The sequence below is a fragment of the Heterocephalus glaber genome, unplaced genomic scaffold, assembly GCF_053883595.1.
Source record: "Heterocephalus glaber isolate CG9 unplaced genomic scaffold, H.glaber_assembly_v1.0 deba00001457, whole genome shotgun sequence".
Lineage (NCBI taxonomy): Eukaryota > Metazoa > Chordata > Mammalia > Rodentia > Bathyergidae > Heterocephalus > Heterocephalus glaber.
The window spans coordinates 27,417,881-27,427,938 of NW_028258305.1; the positions used below are offsets into that span (position 1 = coordinate 27,417,881).

General features: G+C 35.8%; 1 pseudogene; it reads right to left on the bottom strand.

Moving 5' to 3' along the window:
- Nucleotides 1-2,102: 2,102 nt before the first annotated feature.
- LOC101713999 (large ribosomal subunit protein uL23 pseudogene) lies at nucleotides 2,103-2,615 on the bottom strand (annotated as a pseudogene).
- Between the last annotated feature and the right edge of the window lie 7,443 nt (nucleotides 2,616-10,058).

Below are 10,058 nucleotides of genomic sequence, written 5' to 3' on the forward strand. Positions count from 1 at the left end.
CCAACTCTTGGCTTCATTGATTTTTTGTATTGTTCTCTTAGTCTCCATTGCATTTATTTGTGCCTGGATCTTTATAATTTCCTCCCCTGTATGAGCTCTGGGTTTTTCCTGCTCTTTTTCTAGAAGCTTGAAGTTCAGCATCAGGCTGTGTAACTGAGCTTGTTCTGTTTTCTTTTCCTAATGTGAGTATTCACTTCTATAAATTTCCCTCATAAGACTGCTTTTATTGTGTCCCATACATTCCAATATGTTGTGCTGTCTTGGTCATTTTATTTTAGGAACTCTCTGATTTCTTTTTTTTTGGTACCGGGGATCGAACTCGGGACCTTGTGCTTGTGAGGTAGGAAATGGAACCACTGAGCTAAATCCCCAGCCCTCTGATTTCTTTCTTAATTTGCCGTGTGACCCATTGGTTATTCTGAAATGTGTTGTGCATTTTCAATGTGTTTATGAAATTCTTCAGTTTCTTTTGCTACTGATTTACATTTTCATTGCACTGTGGTCTGACAATATACAGGGGATAACTTCAATTCCTTTGCACTTACTTAAACATGTTCTATGAGCAAGTATGTGGTCTATTTTGGAGAATGACCCATGTGCAGCTGAAAAGAATGTGTATTCTGATTTTGTGGCGTGGAACACTCTGTAAAAATCTGTTAAGTTCATTTGTTTAAGTGTTTAATTGAGTTTCAGTATTTTGTTCTTTATCTTTTGTCAAGGTGACCTATCTCTTTGTGACAGTGGGGTATTGAGGTCCCCCACTGCTATTGTATTAGTGCTTGAATGATTTTTCATGTCCATTAGTATTTGTTTAATGTAGTTGGATGAACTAGTGTTTGGTGTATAGATATTAATGATTGTCATCTCTTCCTCTTGGATCGTTCCCTGTACAAGGATGTAGTGTCCTTCTTTGTCTCTCTTAATCAGTATTGGTTTCAAATTCACTTGATCTGCAAAGAAGATAGCTACTCCTGCTTTTTTTTTAAGTTCCTGTAGCATGGAGTATTTTTGTTTCCACCCTTTAACTTTCAGTCTATGAGTTACTTTTTGAATTAAATGTGTTTCTTGTATGCAGCGTATTGTTGGATCTTGCTTCTTGACCCATTCTGCCAGTCTATTTCTTTTTATTGGTGAATTGATACCATTAACTTTGATGGTTATAACTGATATGTATTGACTTATCCTTGTCATGACTTTTCTTTTTGTTGGATTCTCCCCCTTTGCATTTAATTTCTTGTTGTGCCTGATGGATTCATTCTCCTGGTCTTCCTGGGGTTGTGATCCTCATTGTCTTTTCCTAGGATATTGTTTAAAATCTTTTGGAGTGCTGGTTTGGTATTCATGAAGTTCCAGAGGTGCTCTTTGCCATGAAAGTACCTTATTTCTCCATCAATTTTGAAAGAGAGTTTTGCAGGGTACATCAATCTGGGTTGGTGGTTGTTTTCCTTTAGGGCTCAAAATATGTCACTCTGTGCTCTCCTTGCCTTGTGAGTTTGTGTTCAGAAGTCTGGTGTGAATCTGATGGGCTTTCCTTTGTATGTGATTTGTTTCTTTTCTCTCGCTGCTTGTAGAATTTTGTTCTTCTGTCGGGTTTCTGGAATCTCAACTATTATGTGCCTATGTGTAGAATTTTTGATCACGGCTAGTTGGCATCCTATGTGCCTCACTTATCTGTGTGTCAAGTTCTTTTCCCCTGTTTGGGAAGTTTTCTGCCATGACTTCTGTGAACAGTTTTTTTATGTCATCTACACTCTTTCCTGTTACTTCATTGACTCCAATCAGTCTTATGTTATTCTTGTTTGCCTCATCTAGCAGCTGTTGGATTGATTTCTCATGGTCCCTTACTATTTTTAAGAAATATTTCTTTTCCTAGTCACTAAATGCAATCATATCTTATATATCTGAAATTCTATCCTTGCATTGGCTCATTCTGCTGTGCATATTTTCAATAGAGTTTAAATCTCCTGAAAATCTGTTTGCATTTGTTTTATGGATTCCATTTGTTTTCTATGTTGGGATCCCATCATATTCCTCAGCCCCTCTATGTTTTTATCTGTGTCCACTCTAAATTTATTATTTATTTATTTATTTATTTATTTATGGTGAAAATAATGTGTATTTAGAATTAGCCAGCTGGACTCAGTTTAGATGATCCCAATTTTGTTGGCAACATCCAAAGCATCATAATCAGGAGCCAGTCGAACATATGCCTTCTTCTCTCCATCAGGCCTGATTAGGGTATTGACCTTGGTCACATTAATGTCATAGAGCTTCTTCACAGCTTGTTTGATCTGTTGCTTGTTGACCTTGACATCCATAACGAATATGAGTGTGTTACTGTCCTCTATCTTCTTCATGGCTGACTCTGTGGTCAGGGGGAACTTGATGATGGGATAGTGGTCAAGCTTGTTTCTCTTGGGGGCACTTTTCTGAGGGTATTTCGGCTGCCCCTGGAGCCACAGTGTCTTGGGACAGAGGAAGGTGGGTGACGTGCGGATTTTCTTCTTTTTGTGGCTGTGGATGCCTTTCGGTACTGCTTTTTTGGCTTTCAAAGCTTTTGCTTTGGCTTCAGCTTTGGGAGGGGCAGGAGCTTCCTCCTTCGCCTTCGGTGCCATCTTGGTAAAAAGCCACTCTAAATTTATTAATCATGCCTTGTACTATGGGCACAATCTCTGCTGTTTTCTGAGAAATTAGCTTTGATTTCATTTTTTCCAAGTCATCTTCATTGCCAGTTCGGGTAGTTCAGATGTTTGAATATCTGATTGTTCCATCTTGTTGACCTTGGGGTTGCCTTAGGTGATCTGGAAGTCTGCCTTTGAGATCTATTTATGTGTCTTCTCATTTCACCGGATGCATCCTGCTGTGTCTTTGTTGAGGCAGCTTTTTGCTCACCCAGTGGTCTTCAATTCTCAGCAAGCCACTGAGCAGCCTTTACTCTGATGCTCCCCAGCACACCAATTCCTGTGTTCAGTTTGGTGGCCTTCTGGCTCCCTGAGCTGCCCTGTTGTCTGGGTGGGCTTCTGGCTTGGGTCTCTGCACACCTGGAATGGTATCTAGGTATGCCTTTTTCTGGGTCCTTATGTGGCTCTTGTCTGGGAGGGCCTTTGGTTTGGGGCTGGCACCCCAGTTCCTGTTGTCTGCACAGGCTTTGGCTAGAACCTCCGTGCACTTATCAGTGGTATAGGGCAAGCCTCTGGTTATTGCTTGTGTGCCTGTACAGCTCTTCTCCAGGCAGGTCCCTGGCTGTGGCCAATGGTATGGCAGGCCTCTGGCTGAAGCCCTCACTCTCATGCAGCAGGCATCATTTTTTTTAAGAAAGAAAAATGTAGATGTTTCTAATGGCCAGTAGTGTTTGAAAACCATAGGTTTATTTTCTTCCTTCCACAATTTGGCAAAACTAGGCATTAGAAATTTACACATGAGGCTACATATTGATGGCTAACGCTGGTACTATCATGTTACTCAGTACTACAAAGTATCAATTGAGTTTGTAACACACCCCAGTGCTGATGTGAGTCAAATTATTGAAGTTCTGCTTCCATAAACCTGGAAGTTCTTGATAAAGATCTCCACCAGCCATGGGCAAGCCATGTCCTGATTTTTCACCAATTTTCCATCTGATTTTGGAGGTGGAGGAGGGAATGAGAAAGAAAGAGAAAAAATGAATACCTCAAAGATGGAAGACCTGAAGTGAAAGGATGAGATAGAATGAAGATAATAAACAGAAGTTAAAACAACTTGAGATTATAAATCTCTTCTCTTCTTTATTTTGTCTTCAAACCAATCCCAGAGAATGATGTAAACATGCCTTCTTTCCAAACGTGGAAGGAACAATCTGATGCAGAAGTCCTAGATTTTTCCATGAAAATTAGGCTCTAATAGTTTATAATTTTATAACCTCATAAAATTTTAATTTTATAACTTTACAATATATATAATTCCAAATTATTGACTTTTTGTTATATTTTTATAATTCTCATGTTTACAACTGTTTATGAGTTTAATTTTCATTTTTATCTTGTTGAAGGATTTATGTTCATATGTCACAGGGGAAACAAAATATACAGTGTCTTTTACATTCTGTATTTCATTACACACACACACACACACACACACACACACACACTCATTCACTTTCCCCATAGGGGGAATGTTCTTTAAACTGTGTTCTTAAAGCACTTTAGTATAGGTATAGGCACATGCCTTCTTAATTCTCCTCAGTGCTCACATTCTGACTGACTTTGTTATTGTTTTCCCCACACTAGTCTTGATCTTTGGTTTAAAGCCTTTAGTAAAAAAATAACAAGAATTTCTGAAGTATAATTAGAAAGACCAACACACAAAGCAGTTTGATTTTCAGAACAGAACTAGGACAATAGTGGGAGTTACTCTGAAAAGTTTTACAATAATTCTTTAAAGATTTTGGGGACAGACAGCCATTTTTTGTACAATTTAAATATATATTCATATATAGAAACAGAACTATTTAAACTGATAGCTTTATTAATTACATCAATTGATAGCAGCTTACCCCTTCAAGAAGCAAGATGGTTGGAGTTGGGTTCTAGGATGACAGCAACTGCATAAAGACTTAGTTTTTTATGATTTTGCTTCTTTCATTTTTTAAAAAATGTGTCCTTGTTTTCATGATTTCAAGATGGCTACTGTTACTGTGGGTATTATGTGTACTTATCTAGGACAAATATTTAAACTGCAAAGGAAAAAATTCAAAGGTATATATCAGTCGAGTCCAATTCATACATAAAGCCTTCCTATGAGGCCTACCCAGAAATGTTCTTTTACATGTTATAGTCCATATCTTGGCCATATGACAACCTCCATGGACAAGGAAGACCAGCCTGGATTAGGCTGTCCATCTTAATCAGTGTTGCTTAAACAGGTTGCTTTTCCTGAGTTACGAACTACCAGTATCATGTACATAACAGGAGATCAAGGATATTGAGGTTAAGGAAATGATTATTCAATCCAAGAAAATCAAGCAGAGGTATTCTTTCTGGTGATATTCACTGAATACAGTCATTGATGCTAATTAAAAATGCTTAATGTTAATAAGTACACCCATGTTTTACATAAGTAATATGTAGTAGTTTTTAAAACCCATTAACTTTTCTTAATAAATATTTGAGTCCCCACTAGAAATGTTTCCAAGTTAATTGCTTATTGAATCTTTCTTGACAAATGAATGCACACTTACAAACACACACTTATATACATACAAACTTAAAAAATTTTTTGTTCTCTATATGAAATGATGGAGGAACCATGTAAATAAAACAAAGTAAAATGTCTGTACTTGTGAAATATGTCTTTTAATAATAGCTGAATTAAATTCCATTTTTGTGAATGCATGTTTGAACAATTTACAAATAAGTTAGGCTTACCAATATTAATAACTAAATAAGTGTTGGTTACTCACCAATGGTGATGATAAATATATAAACCACATACTCATTTATTTTTTTGAAGAGTACTTAGGTTGATTTTTGTGGTTTCTGAGTAAAGGAGATTAGAAATCTCATTTTTTATATTAACTGCAGCTGAAGAATTAAAAATGTTAAGAGTAAAATCATTCTTCTAATTCACACAAATAAAAATGCATTCAAAGTGAATGGTTCAAAGAATTTTTTAGAGGTATTCACATTTTAATTATTGGCTCTAGTTTTGAATATGACAACATTTGATGAGTTATTCATATCGTGGTAAAGTACTGTGGGAAATGTTTATGAAAAGTGCTTCAGTTAATTTGTCACCTTATATTTTGTATTATGACCTTTGAATTTTAAAAAAACCATGACACTGCTGACAAAGATCTGTGCTGTGTTGCAATTTATTGTCAGTAGAAATTGTACTTGAGTTGCTTACATATTGAGGCAAGAAATTCCTTCTATGAATTTTGATTATGGTCATGTTACTCTTAGTTTACAGACACATTCAACTTGTGGTTTGCAAAACAAAACCAAAAAATCTGTCAGGAGGGTAAAACTACAGTTTACTTTATTCTTTATTGCTCTTACGGCATTACTTCTCCTAGCGTAAATCACAAAACTAAAATGGTAAGAACTGTTCTCTTTGAAAGCAGTTTTGCCACTGTTTCTTCCGTAGATAATAGTTCATTCTCCATTTGGCAATTAGAATGCCCATTAGATTTTGGTCTTGAAGCTATTTTTCTGTAACACAGCCAGTGATCTCCCTTAGACATGAAGCAGATCTTCCTCTTCTGATCACTATCCTGCTTAGATTATTTCAGTGCTTATGGTCTAGGATTTAAATCTTATTGTTAGCCAGTTTTCTTCTCTGTTCATAAGGTGATTATTTTGTAAGCATATGTTTTACTTCAGGATCTGCTAAAATAGACCTTTTTCATAATTGTTATAAAAATTTATATAGAAAGTGTAGAATTTAGATAGAAAAGGTCAACAGTTCAATCAAAAAGCTAGTCATTTTGACAAAGCTGTTAAGTACATAAGGTTATCTGCTCATGTGGATTAATCCTCCTAATGAAGTTAAATTTTTAGTTTCATTTGTCTGGCATTTGGAAAACAGCCACATGTGAATAGGAAGTCCATAGCTGTGAGAAAATGAGTAAATGCTATGTATTTTTCAGCTAACCTGTACACCAATTTAAATTTCATTTCACCAAAAAGCACAATGTGGCACAAGGTGACACCATCACTGGTATGGATTAAACATCCTGAGAATTTGAGATGGAATTAGAAGATGTCTGGAGTTTAGTGATTTATAGACATACTTGGCTTCTAATATGGTGATGTAAAATTTATAATGAAGATTATTTTGGGATACTATTTGAGTTACAAATAGTAAATTGGAAGTGAATGAGAATTTTTGAAATTTTCTAGTGGAATGGAAGCTCTATCTTGGGCGTGGCAGGATGAAACAGGAGAGTTCTGATTTTTCTTACTTTAGCTTTTAAGGTCTTTGTTGTATGCCAGGAAAGGTAAAGCAAGAAGACTTGAAGCTTCTGCCTCTGCCCTCTTCTAAGCAATCAGCTCTTAGTACATGGTTTTCTTTAATATATAAATGCACATTGTCCCCTCTCTCATCTCCAGATCCTTGGCTTAAAGAAATTTCTTAGGAGAGAAGTAGCCCACAAAATAATTCCTAATCTATTCCCAAAGGAACTAACCTTATCCGTCACTGAGCAGGGAAATGTCCAATCCTAAGGATATTGTGGAGAAGAGTGAAAATGAAAAGAGTCTGAGAAGATATTTGTGGATTTGATGAAGATACAGCTCAGAGCAGGGCCAAGCTAATTTGCAGAAGAGAACTGGGAATTAGCTGGGTCCATAAATTATTTCATGGAGGGAATTTCTAGAGCAATGCATTCCAGTGTATTGCTGAGAACAATAGAGCAATTAAGTTGGCCATTAGTGAAGTGTCATGGCCATATTTGATTGGGGAGAGAGTGGAAGAGGGTTCTGGGAAAGCCACTGTCATCCCAGGGTAACTACAGTCAAACCCAAAGCTACGTCTCCCTGAAGAGCAATAAACTGTAAATAGTACAAAACCTCTTGTGTCTTCCATGTTTCTTATATATGCATATCTATGATAAAATTTTTATCTATGATAAAATTTAATTTATAAGTTAGGCCCAGTAAAAGATTAATAATAACTAATAATAAAAGGAATATGTCAATATGCAGTGTTATCATTATATGAGTATGTTCTTTGTCTCAAAATCCGTTAATATACTATAGATCTTAGCAACCTCAGCATTCTTTTTTTCTTTACTGAGTAGAAAGACTTTATGATTTTACTGAAGGGAAGAACTTACAGCTCATCTGGCGTGTCTGAAATGGTAGCATTCCTACTCTTATGCTGTAGGACCAGTCTTAAGTAAAATATAATTATTTTAACACAAATACTGATGCTGCAATAGGCAATCTGATAGCTAAGGTGGATGCTAAGTGATTGCCGAGTAGGTAGCATATACAGTGGAGATGTATTGGACAAAGTGATGGTTCACATCCCATGTGAGACACAGTGCGATGGCATAATATTTCATCATGCTACTTAGAGTAATTCACAATTTTAAACTCATGAATTATTATTTCTATAATTTTCATTTTAATAGTCTCTGATCTTAGCTGACCACAGATAATAAGCCACAGAAAGCTAAACTATAGATAATGGGAGATTAATGTGTGTTTTATATATTCATAATGCATTATAGATATATTAGAAGAAATGTCATATAATATGTAATATATATTATGTATTGGATAGAAGTATTGGAAGGGAACGTCCTTTGGGACAATTCTCTCCTTTTATTTACAAGATTTACAGCTGTTTAAAAAATCTGAGATTAGGGTTATTTATTCTCCATGCTCTAAGATGTTTTAAAATATTTCTTTTTGTCCAGCTCAATTTCTGCTTTTCCCTTACTACACCCTCCTTCTCTATATACCTGTGTGTATGTGTATGTGTATGTATGTGTGTGTGTGTGTGTGTGTGTGTGTGTATATATATATATATATATATATATATATATATATATATTTAAGGTTCATTTTAGGTATAGAAAGGATGACATCCTAAACAACATTTGAGATGTACAGAGCTTTCAGTTTAGTGAAAGAGACAGAGAGGCCAAGCAGAAGTTCATTGTAAGATGAATTACTGAAGCCTGCCACAGCTAGAGCTCTGGGATCACCAAGACTCTGACCCTGCTCAGGGCAAGTGATGCTTGACTGAGTTCACACCAAGGTTACAGTTTGAAGAATAAGTAGGAGACATCAAGATACACAGTGAATGCTAGTGAGTGGAAGGGAAAGGGAGTGTTCATAACAGGGAAAATGCAAGTTATTTGTAATGAGTGGAGTTTCATATGGATAGGATATATATTCATCTTGCAAGTGTCACTGGATAAGGCCCCCAGGGCATAGAGACTTTTCTAATGAGAGTATCAGTGCCAAGACAATCTCTCTGTATTCATTTTAATCTACTCATCTTTTGCATTTGAAGCAGGTTATTGAAAAGCTTTTTAGTTTACCCAAATGGTAAACATGTAGGTGTCTAAGGCTTTGTGACGTTTTCATGACTCACCTTTCCCCTCCTGTACACAGGTACTTTTATTCTCTCACAGAGGAAAAACTGAAGAGAAGCAAGGTTCCCATATCTAAATGGTAACTGAAGAGAGAATGAAAGAAACATTCCATGGTTCCTTTATTTGGAAACAGTTCTATATCCCATTGAATTTCATTTCCAGCTAGCTATTTCTTTTTTATCAATTATGTTGCTATAGCTCATTAGTGATAAAGCAACTCTGCTTTGAAAAGATTTTATATTTTTAGCAAAATCTCATATACCACTTTTCTTTTTAAAAAGAGTTTCATTTAAATATCTTTTGGTCTTTTAAATGCTAGCCTTTATTTAAATCCATCACAGGGCTATAGGAAACTCTTGATCTCAAAATGAGACAAAGTATTTCAAGTTATTCCTCTACTGTTCCCTTGTATATCTAGGAACACATTAAAAATCAAAAGGAATTCCATTGAGCCTTCAAAATCCCATATGCTTCTACTCTTGAAGATGCTCCGTAAATTTGAAGCATTTCAGAAATAGAGCTAATTCAGTGGTCAAATTAATTGCTTCTCTGACATGTGTTGCTTTTGATATCTGTATTAAAATATATAGATTTATCTTGTGTTCAGGACAGATATGGATCTGCTCAGGAATAACTTAGTATAAAGAAACTGAATAAAAATTCTTTAATCATATTGGTATTGCCCTTGTTGTCTTTGTCTGTCTCCAGGGGTTGGATGAATATCTGTGAAAGAGGCTCAGAAGGACAGATACCAAATCACATCAGACTGTGCTGTGCTCTAAGTGCAGAAGCAAATCTGAGGGGAAAAAAAGCAAACATTAAGACACAGTTACTACACAAAGCTAACAAGATTCCATTTGTATTTGTTTGGGAGTTGAAGGACTCAGTGCTATTTGAATACACTGGGAAAGTCCTTTGAAGTAGATGGACATAAAGTTAGTAAATTCTGCTACAATTTCTCCCTTATTTCCAC